The sequence below is a fragment of the Tachypleus tridentatus genome, chromosome 2, assembly GCF_004210375.1.
Source record: "Tachypleus tridentatus isolate NWPU-2018 chromosome 2, ASM421037v1, whole genome shotgun sequence".
In the NCBI taxonomy this organism is placed as follows: domain Eukaryota; kingdom Metazoa; phylum Arthropoda; class Merostomata; order Xiphosura; family Limulidae; genus Tachypleus; species Tachypleus tridentatus.
This window is the reverse complement of record NC_134826.1, coordinates 18902611-18917950: the sequence shown is the minus strand read 5'-3', so window position 1 is coordinate 18917950 and position 15340 is coordinate 18902611.

Sequence of the window (15340 nt, the reverse complement as noted above, 5' to 3'; positions counted from 1 at the left end):
CATGGAACAATAAACTCACTTCAGTGAACCCTGGAACTACTATCGTTTATTGTTTTTTCGTGTTAAAAATCGATAGTATATTATCAAATGACTGTTGTGAAATAAGATAATTGAAAGCAGTCAATGAATATCAAACTGAGTTATTGGTTAAAATAATGTTTTTGCAAAAGAGGAGTTGTAGGTTTCAGAAATTAAAGTTATAGCTAGTTAAATATTTCGGAGATCACATTATGGCTAATTACAGCTCTCACAGTTTACCTACTGCTAGTTACAGGTCTCAGAGATTATCTTATGGTTAATTACAGGTCTCACAGTTACAGGTCTCAGAGATTACCTTATGGTTAATTACAGGTCTCACAGTTTATCTATTGCTAGTTACAGGTCTCATAGATCACCTTATGGCTAATTACAGGTCTCACAGTTTACCTATTGCTAGTTACAGGTCTCAGAGATTACCTTATGGCTAATTACATGTCTCACAGTTTACCTATTGCTAGTTACAGGTCTCAGAGATTACCTATTGCTAATTACAGGTCTCAGAGATTACCTTATGGCTAATTACAGGTCTTAGAGTTTACCTATTGCTAGTTACAGGTCTCACAGATTACCCTATGGCAAGATCGAGAAATTAAAGGTTATCTTATAGCGAGTTAGAGAAATCAGAGATTATCTTATAATGAGCTAGAGAGATCACAGACTATCTAATAGCCAGTTTCTACATATCAGAAACTATCTTATATGTCATCCTTATATAACAAATATTCAGCAAGAAATAAAACAGCTATATGGAGTCATTATTTTAAATTTCAAATGTTTAGTACGAATTATGCGCTATAAGATACAAAAAGAAATAATTTAATACTTTATCATAAAAAATATCAAGTTTATCATTATTATTATTTCACTAACATGTGAGTGATGGCTTGTTTTGATGGGTAGATTACAGTTTTGGAACAGATTTTATAATAAGTCCGAAGTTCTGTAAATAGTCTCTTCGAATTCGTCGGGCAAAAAATTATATCACGAGATGTATGTCGCAAGTGTTCGACCATCTCTTTACATGTATAATACGTAACTCAGGTGCTTGTCCAATCGGACGCTTTGAATCCAATAATTTGTTTGCGAATGTGGAAGCAAAGAAACTGAGTTATTTAGCCAATGATGTACGATTTCCGCGACTTTTAAAATGTATTGTTTTCAGCTGTTATGATTTCTATCTATTTCGTTGTTGTTTTATTAATATTTAGATAACACTATTATTTTACAACGAACATTATGTTTTTTTCTTTCTTAACCGGAAGTGACGTAATTAACTTCACGGTTCGTCATTACCTTTATTATTTCTTCCGTATTTGATTCGTCTAAAAGACAGCCGCTAAGATGGCTACGTTGCTACACATATGATTATGTTGGAAGTAAACATTGACAAATTTATTTATCCAACATATGAATATGAGACGTTAAAAATCGTTGGTTATATCTTGTGTCAGTTACATTGGGAAACACATATTACTGGCATATGTGTTTGTGTTTATGTGTAAGTAGCATATAAACATTCATAATTGTTCACAAAAATACGTACGTACATGTATATTACAGTGTAATGTACGCAGATAACAATTGTTTTAACGGATCTCTAAACTTTTGGTAGATCTAGCTATTCATTTATTTACCTGTCTGTCAGTCTGTTATGTATTTATTTAACTATATTTTTATCTATCACTTTGTAATTCTTAAACTGTTTAACTGTAGTGATGAAAGGTAATCCATATTACCTTGACTTTGTTCTAAAAACAATTTGCATAAACTTATGAATGAAGACAGAATACACAGAGTAAAGGGTTTGATTAAACCTAACCAACTGTAAGAAGTATTCTCCACGTGAGTGTTAAGATCAACCACATGTGAACTGTGGTGTGTTGGTGTCCTATAAAAAGGGAAGAGTCACAAGATAACCACATGTGAACTGTGGTGTGTTGATGTATTTTAAAAAGGGAAGAGTCACAAGATAACCACATGTGAACTGTGGTGTCCTCTAAAAAGGGAAGAGTCACAAGATGACCACATGTGAACTGTGGTGTGTTGGTGTCCTCTAAAAGAGGAAGGCTCACAATAGTTAAAACTCTTCAATAACTAAATTCCCAGATAAACAGTCTTAAGTAACAAAAATTTTGACTTCAAGAACAACGTTTAAAAAGTAGCTATGAAGAAGTTGAATGCTGTTCAACTTGTGTCAATGAAAAGGTTAATTTAGGAGGCCTTATATGACGTAAATGTGTTTGACCTTTGTTCCATTATCTGAGTTGATCGCTTTCACAGTTTCGAACTTATTTTAGGTATGATATAACATACTTAATAAAACAAACTTTTGTACAATTGTGCAAGTTTGTCAGTACACATATGTAGCTTGGTTAACTTTGTTTGGCTGTTTTGCTTTAAATTTCGCGCAAAGCTACACGAAGGCTATCTGCGCTAGCCGTCCCTAATTATCAGTGTAAGACTAAGGGAAGGTAGCTTGTCATTACCACCCACCGCCGACTCTTGGGCCACTCTTTTACCAACGAATAGTGGGATTGACACGTTATAACGGATAAAAGGGCGAGCATGTGTGGTGCGACAGGGATTCGAACTTTCGACCCTCGGGTTACGAGATGAGTGCCTTAACCACCTAACCATGCCGGTTAAGCTCCCCTTGTTAAGTTTATATTAAAACTCCTGAGTCTCCAGATGTGCCTGTTATGTTTGTTTGTTTGTTTAACTGAATCCCAGATTTTAGCGTTGTAAGTTATGATGTGTTCTCATAAATAATTAATAAGAGCCCTGTTCCCTTTTTTCAAGAAAATATTTCAGCTTCGTGAACTCACCGAAAATAACCAACAAACAGGTTACAAGTGCTTATGAGAAATTCTGGAACTATACCAATAGAACGATAATTCTGAGCGCTGTAAATGAAGTTTTAGGTAGGTCAAGTAGATAAGAAACATTGTAATGTGGCAAAAAAGTACCACTTGTGCCGAGTCGTTAGGAATGTCCTCAGATCTCTGTAAACAGCTCGTGACAAGTCACTAATTTTTCTTTTTTTATATGAAGTATTTTCTAACAAGACTTGATGACTTGGTCTCTCTTTGCCTCAAGACTGACGACAGATGGCACCTTGAGGAACATTTAGTTTCACTAAATTTGGCTCTTGCTTACTGATAATACTAATTACCCTTGAGAACAAGTTATCTATGTGGAGCCACGTTTCGGATAAAAAAATTCCTGGGATTTTTTTAAACATTGTATAAACTTCCAAACTACAAGTTTAATGATAATTTGTTTTATCATGGATTATCCTCTGGCTCCAACAGTTTAGACATACCCTTTGCTTAACGTCCATGATAAACATACCTTCAGGTTATCATTTTAACGCTTTGCACTAACACAGATTTTTTCGTAATGCTCTTAAAACCGTTAAATAACTTATTCAAGTCAGCAGTTTAACAATATTTTTACCTTGGGCCTCATTTTATTTTTTAAATAACCATATTAAAACATTTATATGCAAAAACGGCTCGTTTGGGCTGAGAAAACACTTTACATATTTACCTTTACCTTCTTCGGTCATCGTCGTTTCTCGTCATCACTCATATTAAAACACTATTATATTTACCTGTGCGATTTAAAAATAATTCGCTGTAACTTGGTGTGGCATGGCGTGGTGGTTGGAGCGCCTGATATACAATCCGCGGGTCGGGAGGATCAAAATCCGTCATCTAACACGTTCGCCTTTTTAGTCGTAGAGGCTTTATAATGTGACGACCAAATTCCACTGTTCGTTGGTAAAGAATAGTCCAAGAGTTGGCGGTGTGTAGTGATGACTAGCTGCCTTTTCTCTCGTCCTTCGTTTCAAAATTATAGATAGTCTTCGAGTAGCTCTGCGCAGAATTCAAAGAATGGAAGGAAGAAACTTTAAATCAGGATTTATGTTCTAAATGACCAAGTTAAGAACTGTATCTTTACCTCATAAAGGGTGAGGTAACACAATTCTAAGACGAAACAGTAGTTTTTAGTTCCTATACGTAAAAATAGTATGTTTAATTACTTACACTAATTAGCAGGTTTATTTTGATTTGATCCGGAATGACCAGGTGGTTAAGGCATTCGACTCGTAATCCAAGAGTCGCAGGTTCGAATCCCCGTCACACCAAACATGCTCGCCCTTTCTGCCGTGGGGACGTTATAATGTCACAGTCAATCCCACTATTCGTTGATAAAACAGTAGCCCAAGAGTTTGGCGGTGGGTGGTGATGACTAGCTGCCTTCCCTCTAGTCTTACACTGCTAAATTAGGGACGGCTAGCGCAGATAGTCCTCGTGTAACTTTGCGCGAAAATCAAAACAAACAAACCAATCATTTTGATTTGGGAGATAAGTGGTTAACTTGCTTTGACTGAAAGTTGTTATTAATTTATTGAAAGCTTTTTGAACTACATTTTATATTGTAAGTACCCTACTTTAATGGATTTAAATAAAATGTTTTTCACATTGTTCTTCTGATTGTTATATAGTAATAAATAACGCCATCTATACACACCGCCTGAGCCTCAAACCATCAATGATACAATATCTCCGTTTTTAACGTTTTTAGATATGCTGATTTAGAGTCCTCTTTTGTAAAGTAATGATTGATGACAATCGATGTTTGTTTGTTTGTAAGTTTCCAGGCAAAATTTGTTGATGTGTATGTTTTCTTACGGCAAAGCCGCATCGGGCTATCTGCTGAGTTTAGCGGGGAGAATCGAATCCTTGATTTTAGCGTTGTAAGTCCGTAGACTTACCACTGTACCAGCGAGGGACTTGTTAATGCATATAACTGTTACTGAAAATATTATGTTACTTTCCTTACAACTTATGTGGTTAAACAACTTAGATATCAGGTTTTAAACTTTGTAGCTAATGAAATTATTTGTTATTATAACATTGTGTTTCTCTTACCTTATATCCACCAGTAGCACAGCGATATGTCTGTGGATTTACCGTTGCTAGAAAACGGGTTTCAATACTGTTGGGGGGGGGGGAAGAGCACAGATAACCCATTGTGATACCGTGTGCTTAACTTCACACAAACAAACAAACTGTTACTCTAGGACCGCCTGTTTCTCTATGCACCCACCGAGAGAGGGTGGGGCGTTTCAGAAATAAGTTTGAGGACTTACAATTCTCAAACTGTTATTTCGATACTCAAAGTAAACAGAGTTAAGTTAGCTCATTGTGTAGCTTTTTGCATAACGACACAACGAACACCGTGTCTCAACAACTTCACATTGTTTTCGTCTTAACTGTGTCTCGTAATCTGAGGGTCGCTGGTTCGCATCCCAGTCGCACCAAACATGCTCGCCCTTTCAGCCGTGGGGACGTTATAATTTGACGGTCAATCCCACTATTCGTTGGTTAAAAAATAGTCGAAGAGTTGGCGGTGGGTGGTGATGACTAGCTGCCTTCCCTCTAGTTCTACACTGCTAAATTAGGGACGGCTAGCGCAGATAGCCCTCGAGTAACTTTGCGCGAAATTCAAAAAACAAACAAACAACTCAACTATGTCTGTTTTTGATATTCATTTATAATAAAAACACCTCACCACGAACCGCATCACATTTTGTATGACTTGTTCAGCAGTAAATACGACATAGATAGTACACATATTGTTATTAGTTAGAAGATCTGTATTTTCCCTCGCATCCTTACAAATTCCGTTCGTATCTCTCAGTACATAAATGCGAAACTTTTATCATGTTATATATACTTGAGTCCTGCAGGCTTATGTTAAACTTTTATCACTATTATTAATGCCTGGGTGGTTTTACGTAACTCGCGCTAAATAACTGACACGTCACTGCACGTTAAGTAAAACCGAACTGATAAGAAATCCTTAAACGTTGAACCGAGGAATATCTTCGAGGCAAAACTTTTTCATAAGATTTTAGAAACGCGATATTTTCCAAAACATGCCCTGGTTGATTTTATATTGCCGCGCTATCCAAACGCTAACACCCTTTTACCTCCAGGAATTCGGAAGCTATGGGGAAGAGCTTCCGTTTTTCTGCTTAATTATCTAAAAATCAACATTCCTTCCTCCACGCTCAACCCTGAGGACTTGGAGTTACCTCGTTTATATACCGGCAAGTAGAAAGTTTCTTAAATTTCACTTTAAAAAGCAGACCCACTTGGATCTTGTATACAATTATAATTAACGATACAATTAGAATACTACTTTTGGGAACCGTGACCGTTATTGAAGGACGGTTCTCTTTTGTACAGCATTCATAGTGAATTTAGAAAAGTTTCCTAAAGTTGACCTAAGTTTCTATGGGTGCCTCGATCGCGAAAGCCTTTTCCGAAAAACTTTTAACGATTAAATAGTGAACATACGAAATTTATCGTATACCTAGAGACCCCAAACTTCTCAGGACCAGAAATGGTCTAAGCAGGCAAAGTGTTAAGTTGTGAGTTGTTGTTTTGATTCTGATTTTGATTAAGTTAGATCTCTCACAGCTGGCTGTGCTCTGGATGAATCGTATCTGACTACTTACTAGAGGACAAAAAATTAGGACTACTTCTCATCATTTCTAATTTTAGTGTATTAATATAATTTGCGAAACACCTTGCAAGAGTTATTCGATTGCATAATAACGTTGCCTCTCTTGAATACAGTACTTTTACTTAAGAAAAACTCTGATTTATTAGAGTTTGGTTTGTTTTGAATTTCACGCAAAGCTACTCGAGGACTATCTGCGCTAGCCGTCCCTAATTTAACAATGTAAGACTAGATGAATGGCAGTTAGTCATCACCACCCACCGCAAACTCTTGGGATACTCTTTTACCCACGAATAGTGAGATTGACTGTCACATAACGCCCCCACGGCTGAAGGGGCAAGCATGTTTAGTGCGACGGGGATTCGAACCAGCGACCCTCGGATTACGAGTCGAACGCCTTAACCCACCTGGCCATGCCGGGCCTGATTTGTTAGGGAAATGTTTCCCAAAGTTCGTCTACAAAGTTTGAAATCACGAACTCTAGAAATGGTAATATCTTGATGAGGTCTTTTACGAATAAAAAAACATGATTAGTTTGAAAATATTTGGGTACTGGCATCTCCTTTGCTTCATCATAATTTTCATAAATATGTATATACTTACGATCTCCTGCTAACATTTCAGAATCAGTCGTATGCATGTTTTATATTAGTTTCAACGATAATGCTTCATACCCAGAAATTCAGTAATGTTTTTCTCTGAGACAATACGTAACAATTGTATAGTTTCTAGCACTGAACTCATTTGTGTTGCAAAGTATTTAACGTGATACAATTAAATAAAACACATCTGATTCCTTCAGGCCTTCAATTGAGGGTTCTAATCCTGACACCAAACACGCTAGCTCTTTCAACCGTGGGGGCGTTATTGCATAACGGTCAGTTCATCTGTTCGTTAATTTCTTTCAAGTTTAATAATAATATGCTGTATTGTTGCTCTTTCCAAACTCAATTATATAATACAGTGTACTGTTGCTTCCTTCCAAATTCAATAATGTAATACAGAGTACTGTTGCTTCCTTCCATAATTAACAGTGATGTGTTGATGTTTCTTTCCAGGTTTGTTAATAATGTGGTATGTTGTTACTTCCATGATAGTTCTTTGTTGTGCTTCTATCTACTTTCAGGAGTGGTAGTTAATCTTAGTGTAAAATGAGAGTAGATAACGTATATAGTGTGTTCTAAATGAAAAACAAACAACACATTTCAACCCGTGTGTAACGCAAGAATTAAAACAACAACGACAAGAAATCGTCTATATAAACACTTTAGCCAGCAACCAATTTACACAATATGTATCTTTTTATCATGACATCTTTCGGTAATATATATTGCTTACCATGTGATTTTACAATGGAGGATTTTCTTACATGGTAATAAATGTTGCAGACTACAATGGCGTTTATCTGGTTATTCAAGAATTAAAATAATTTAGTTACTTTGGTATAAAAGTTTTACTATATCCAAAGAATTAGCTTTGACAACTATCGACCTTAAACTGTGTTAACCATAGGCCGTAAATAAGGGTTAGAAAAAAAAAAAGTCTTACGTTTTATGTGTGTGTTCAATAAATCATTTCCTAACATGAATAACAAAAATGAAACCAAAACGTGGTTGGTGTGAAAAGCACAAAGATGATGAAATGGATTTCTCAACCTTTCGGCCAGGCGACCTTCATCGATCTCTCATAGCAACTCTTTGTCATTTATACTACGTATTTATGTTGTTCTTGCTAGACTCGTATTTTCTTCTATAAACAGTTAAATATTCCGTGATAACGAGATGACATTTGTATGGGTCTTTAACAGCATTTGATGAAACAAAAAAATAATTCATTTGAAACGTGCTTTTAAATTAACTCGTAAATTTTTTCATTTTTGAAATGCCCCCCCAGTGACTTAGTGATCAGTCTGTAAACTTATAACGTTGGGACCCGGATTTCGAAACCCGTAGTAGGCACAACGTAGATGGCCCATCGTGTCGCTTTGTGTTTAACGGCGAACAAGAAAGAATAAAAAAAAAACATTTTCGAAAAACGTTTACTTTTAACTGAAAAAAAATCAAACCCTGCGCGAGCTCGCGAGAACACTACAATGAAGCGTTTGATTGTGTTGTAATGAATGATTAGTGGCGCCGTTTTGAGCTAGTTTTACTTCGGTCATTTGCTTTACGAGAAGTACACGGAATTATTTTAAAATATTATTTATTTATTTACTCTTAATCACTCTGTATAGTATCGTCATTTGTAGATGGCGCTAGTGATTTAAAGAAAATTCACAGTATTCTAATTCGAGTCGAGTTAATAACGCCTATAAGATGTTAACATCTATAAAATAACTGTTTACGGTTTCAGTTAGCAACTTCCGGTCATATGACACCGTAGAGTTAATATTGTTAATGACATTTTAATGCATAGAATGAGAAGTTGAAGCAATATTTTGTGGTCGGATTGTGTTTATTTGTCTGTTTGCAGTGTGAACAAAGATTTGTAAGAGTATATCATTTTTCCTCAGCAGCTTAAAGCGAATATTTTACTTTAAACAATTATCGACCTCTAAGTTCACCGGTGGGTCAACGTTAAGTTTACAGATTTACGACGCTGAAATTCAAGGTTCGATTTGTTGCTACGGACGTAACGCAAATAGTCCATTTTGTAGCTTGTTCTATAAATTAACAAACAGTCCCCTCCCGGTACAGTGGTAAGTCTACGGATTTTCAACGCTGAGATCAGGAGTTCGATTCCCCTCGGTGGACTCAACAGATGACCCGATGTGGCTTTGCTATAAGAAAATATTCGTACACGTGCATTAACAAACAGATTTAGTTCCTAAATTTAATTACCTGCTCTGGTTGCCAAATTGATTTTTTTCATTTCATTCTGATAGGAAAATTGGCGCGAATATTTCACACAAAGATTTCAACTCGACAGACAAACGTTTCTGAAATCGGATGTTTTGAAACACAGAGAATTCTGAAAATGTGTAGTTGTTGGTGTGCCGTGAAATGAATAGTTTGGTACATCACGTGATAAAATGTGCAGTACACGTTTTTGAGCAAGTCTGTGGGTGTGAGGGACAAGTGGGTTTCAGACTTGAGAAACGTGTTTCTTTCTGTAACATCTGTCAGCAATTAAACTTACCAACTGGTTCATGGAAGGTCATCGCCTTCTTCCTTACTTGAAACCAGAAATGATGTTGTAACTGCCTGATGCATTCCGTTTTGACCCTCATCTAGTTCCATTCTTTACATCCGTATCCAAACTCACTAAAAAATGCTGTCCCTAAATAATGTTTCTAGCATCCATGGGTTGAAACGCCATCTTGCACAACACGGTTCACACGCATCAACCGCTTAATTGTGCTTATTGGTAGTCGAGGGACGACATCAGATATTCCCTCTGTCGTCTCAAACCTAGGAATAGTGAACCAATCATTACACACTTAAAATATGTCTCAAACCTTGAAAGAGTTAAGCCTAAGAAAAGTGATTGTAGGACTAATGTTAAGAAATTCCAATCTGAAAGAAATACATTTTTCTAATTTTTTAACCTTAAAATGTATTTTCTGTTGAAAATAAAGCCTTGTAAATTTATGACCTGACCTTTACTCCTCTTTTAGATTAAAAATAACAAGCAGATCACATACATACGTATATATATTAAACATGTCTTTTATTTCTTACCGAACACCCGAAGAACTGTTGTTCATAAAAATCATACACAAATCAGCGTATATTGCGTACTATTGTCTGCAGTAATGGCTTAAATAGTATATATTTAATTTTTCATAATAGATTAGACAACTGGTTTCCATACTCGTATTGAACACGGCATACATGTCCCATTACGTATCTTTGTGATTAAATAAACAAACAAACAAAACCATAATATGTATCGTCTGATAGTCAAAATTTCCTTGACATGAGTTTTGTTTTTCAATAATGATAAAAACAGTTTAATATTCCAGTATTTTCGAATAGGATGTCTAAGCCTAAAAGCAACACTTAGGTATTAAAACGCTGATAAAACTATCAATATACATTAGTTCAGTGTCGTAAAAACTACTGCGAGCAGCATGGTAAGATGTGATATAATAACTGAGATGTTTTATAGAATGGCAGAATAAGTCGTATTGTGAGAATTCAGTAAGGAGCATCTTTTTGTTCTTTCTACATCTCCTGTCACTAGAGTCATTAAGGTTTATACCTTAGTCACTGGGATAAATTTCGCAGTAAAATATTGCTTACCGTAAGACAAAAATGAGAGTTTTTAATGGTAATAAGACTACAAGTGTCCATTCTTGACTTGGTAAAAACAATTAAGAAGAAGCATTAGAATTAAGAGATCGATTAAAGATGTAACAAACTCCACTAAGTCGAAACTAACAATGAGGTAGCCAAGCAAGTTAAATACTTTATTTAAGTTAATAAAAACAGCTTCTTTCATATATCGACATTTCTACTATAGTTGTATTAAAGTCATAAAATAATCTGATAATGTAACCACAGATAAATATATTAGTCATTCTCAGCAAGATCAGGCCATCTTGAGATGTTCGTTTGTACATATATATATATATATATATTTCGCCATCTCATAGCGTCGAGCTCTCCAATAGCACAGTCTACGGACTTACAACGCTGTAAATTGGGTTTCGATACACTGTTTGGACAGATCACAGATAGCTCATTGTGTAGATTTATACTTAACTACAAAGAAATAGAAAAACAAAAATTCGTTTTGTGTTTTCAAAATCCACAACAGTCTATATCCTCTTTAGTAACTTGATCTGAAATAAAATGTTATACAGCGAATTTCTATTTTTTTTTAAAGTTATGCCTAAACAAAATGGCGTCTACTAAACTTGCAACACAATTGTATCTCAGAACGGCTGGTATGGGTATTAACACTTTTATTGATAAAGAGAGAACAACGTTTCGACCTTCAGGTCATCTTCTTATCCTGGAGATGATCCAGGAAGGTCGAAACGTTGTTCTCTCTTTATCAATAAAAGTGTTAATACCCAAACCAACCGTTCTGAGATACATTTTTATTTCAAGTGGGTTTCTCGTCATCAAGAATTGTAATACAATAATCATCTGTATTGATTCTAGTAACTAATTTCTTGTTGTTTTCATATTCTGAAGAAGTCTTAACACGTAGTTTTGGGGGAAAGAGACGTGGTATTTATAATTGCAAGATGTTTTTTGTTAACCCTAGTTAGTGTACTATTTTAAGCCTAAAGTATATTATATTAGCGTGTTACCGTTACGCTCTTACTCGACAAAAACTTCTTACAATGCTCTTTGTCTGTCAGATCAATAAAAGTACAGAAATATATTGGTTTTCGCACGCATGCAATATCGGTATATTTTTCAGTACGTTTGAAAACGAATTTTATATACCAATTTTTGCACAGATTTGGTAATCAAAATTCTACTAATTGTTCAAATGAATTATCAAATACTCACAGTCCCTTAATAACCAAAAAGCATGCAATTAGACTTCACGAGCACTTTATCATGGTAAACGAGACGATCACAGAATGTTTGTTTTTTCGGTATTTGTATTCAAAATATGTGTTCACGTATATGAGCGCATACGTTTATTAAAATTAAGATATAATGAGGTGTTTTTTTTCATCACATTTGTCGTAAACTCGTAAAAAATTCATGAGCATGTGTTATCTATGTTCTTTAAAAAACACTCCTTGTCAGTGTTGATTTTCACGTGCAGAGAAATGTGTTTTGAGTGCAAAGTACACGAAAAAAAATATCTCCCAATGAAAAGAAAATAGTCCAATTAGTGGAAAGGGTTTCTTCGAAAAGGGATTATCAGATTATAGTGTAATGATACTGATCTTTGAAACTTTCTCGTGTAAATGACGTTATTGTGGTCCCGGCTCAGGACTTTGACAAGAAGTGATTTCTATAAAGGGAAGACATTGAGCACGAATATATTTACTGTATTTTTTAATTTTTTCATTCAGCATAAACTAAGTCATATCCATCATATCAGTTGTCTGTCTTGCACGCTAGAGTACCTCCAAACTGGAATATCTGGAGTTAAAAAAAAACGTAAAGATAAAAAAAAAAAAGCTATTGTTAACTCGAGCCAATCTACTACTTGCACGAGAAGGGTATGTATGTGTAAAGATCGAGGGAAAGATCACGTGCATAGCAGCAATGATACCGTTTTGTGTTTGTCTGTGAATTTGCACTTCGTAACTGTAAAAATGGATTTTGTAATATCGTGTTTCGCTAAACTACAACAACTTAAGTTTTTTGTAAAAGGAAGTGAAAAAAAAATACGTGAGAAACACGAATTTCACATCACAGTTGTTGAAGGAAACTCGTATGTAACTGGGTTCAACTTTAACACTTTAACTGCCTTGACGTAGCGTAGTAGTTAGGGCGCTCGATTCGTAGTCTGAGGGCCGCAGAATTGAAACCCAGTTCCGTCCTTTCAATTATAATGGTCAGTCAATCCCACTATTCGTTGATAAAGAGTTGCAGACCAAGAGTTGTTGGTGGGTCCTGCCAGATGGTTAGTTTCCCTGTGGTCGGGATTTCAAAATTATGGACTAGGGCAAACAACATAAGCGATTACACTGTAAACAGACAGATAAATATTTTAATTGATAAAATTTTAAGCTTTGATATTGGAAAAAAAAAAGGTTTACAATAATATTTAATAAAGAAAACAGTTTCCATTTTTCTTTTTGTCTAATTCAATTGCAAAGTAGAATTCGTAATAATATAACATTACTTAATAATATAACATTACGTTTCGTAAATGTGTTTGCATTTTGATCACCTTTTTCATCTCTGGACAATAAATTATTTTTTCCAATCCCACTATTCGTTGGTAAAAGAGTAGCCCAAGAGTTGGCGGTCGGTGGTGATGACTTGCTGCCTTCCCTCTGGTCTTACACTGCAAACCAAGGGACGGCTAGCACAGATAGCCCTCGTGTAACTTTTGCGTAAAATTCAAAACCAAACCAAACTACCGAGAGGAATCGAACCTCTGAGAAAAATTGGTAATGCAGCCTGTACAATATCGGGAAAAAAATCCAATTTGTCACGTGACTTTGGATCGTTGGTAGTGCGCTTAATTTTTTCTACAAACACTAGAAAAATCGCTTAATAGAGAAGGGTATATTGATTAACTTGTCGAGGAAATGCTCTTATTTTATTTGTATTGTGAATTTTTTGCAAACTTTCGTCAGTAAGACAGTTTTAGAGATATATATATTATCCAAAATTTGTTGGTCATCATTACAGCTGACATCAAGAGTGAACCACACTATTGAGAAAGATCGGTTGTGTGTACATGGTGGCCACCCGAGAGGGCTGAGGTCAAGACGTCCGCGTGCATCCTGCCGGGTTCTGTACTTGCCGCTTCTCTGCCTCGGGTATAAATATCATTAATGTGGGTGCGTTAATGATATTAGTTTCGCGGCAAAGAGAAAAAGAACTGGATTCAAAATGGCGTCCTGTGTCTGTTTCTACACGTGCTACTAACCCAGGTTTCACTGCCGTTCATGGTGTATTATCTTAACAGTCAGGGGCAAATTACACAATAAACCACGCCTCAAACATAGTATCTTTCTTAGTGAAAGAAGATTCTAAGGTTTGCTTCTCGTGGGTTCGTCTTCATTTGCTTTCTTTTTATAAACAACATTATAATCTAGTTAATTTCTGTATAAAGACAACAAAGAAAACGTACCCTTAATAACCGGGTTTATTGTGAAGGGTAAAGTTGAAGAGATATCATCAGTGCTGCTACCCTTCACAAAGTCTGACATACATACGTACATACCATCGAGATGTAGTCGGCTGAGGCTAAGACTTTATTACATACAAGCGCTACAAGGAAAACAGAAATACTTTCTATACTTTCATTTATCTCTCTGGCTGTATTATCTTGTCTGTTCAGCTGAGTTTGTACATTTATAGACGCGATCAAGTCGTTTCCTCATTTTGATTCTCCCTGAGATTAAACAGAAATGTATGAAATGGCACTGCTTTTTAGTTTTGCTTTTCCGTAATCTTTTCTTACCCAAGATGTGTTTTTAAGACTTCATTTCAATCCACCCGTCTTTATAAATGACAAACATTTTAGTGTTTGTTGTCATCATAACAGTGATGAGCAAGTGTAGTGTTAAAACCTCACTTAGTATTCTGTGCGGAAGATAGAAACGAAATGGAGATAAGGAGCTGGAGAAAATATACAATTATATGATTTAAAATACCAATTATATGATTTAAAATACCAATTATGTGATTTAAAATACCAATTATGTGTCTAAAAATACCAATTATATGACTTAGAATACCAGTTACATGTTTTAAATACCAATTATGTGTCTAAAAATACCAATTATATGACTTAGAATACCAGTTACATGTTTTAAATACCAATTATATGATTTACAATACCAATTATATGATTTACAATACCAATTACATGATTTAAAATACCAATTATGTGTCTAAAAATACCAATTATATGACTTAGAATACCAATTACATGATTTAAAATACCAATTATATGACTTAGAATACCAATTATATGATTTAAAATACCAATTATATGATTTACAATACCAATTATAGAATTTATAATACCCATTATTTGACTTAGAATACCAATTACATGATTTATAATACCAATTATATGACTTAGAATACCAATTGCATGACTTCGAACACCAGTTACATGTCTTAAAATACCAATTATATGATTTACAATACAATTTATATGA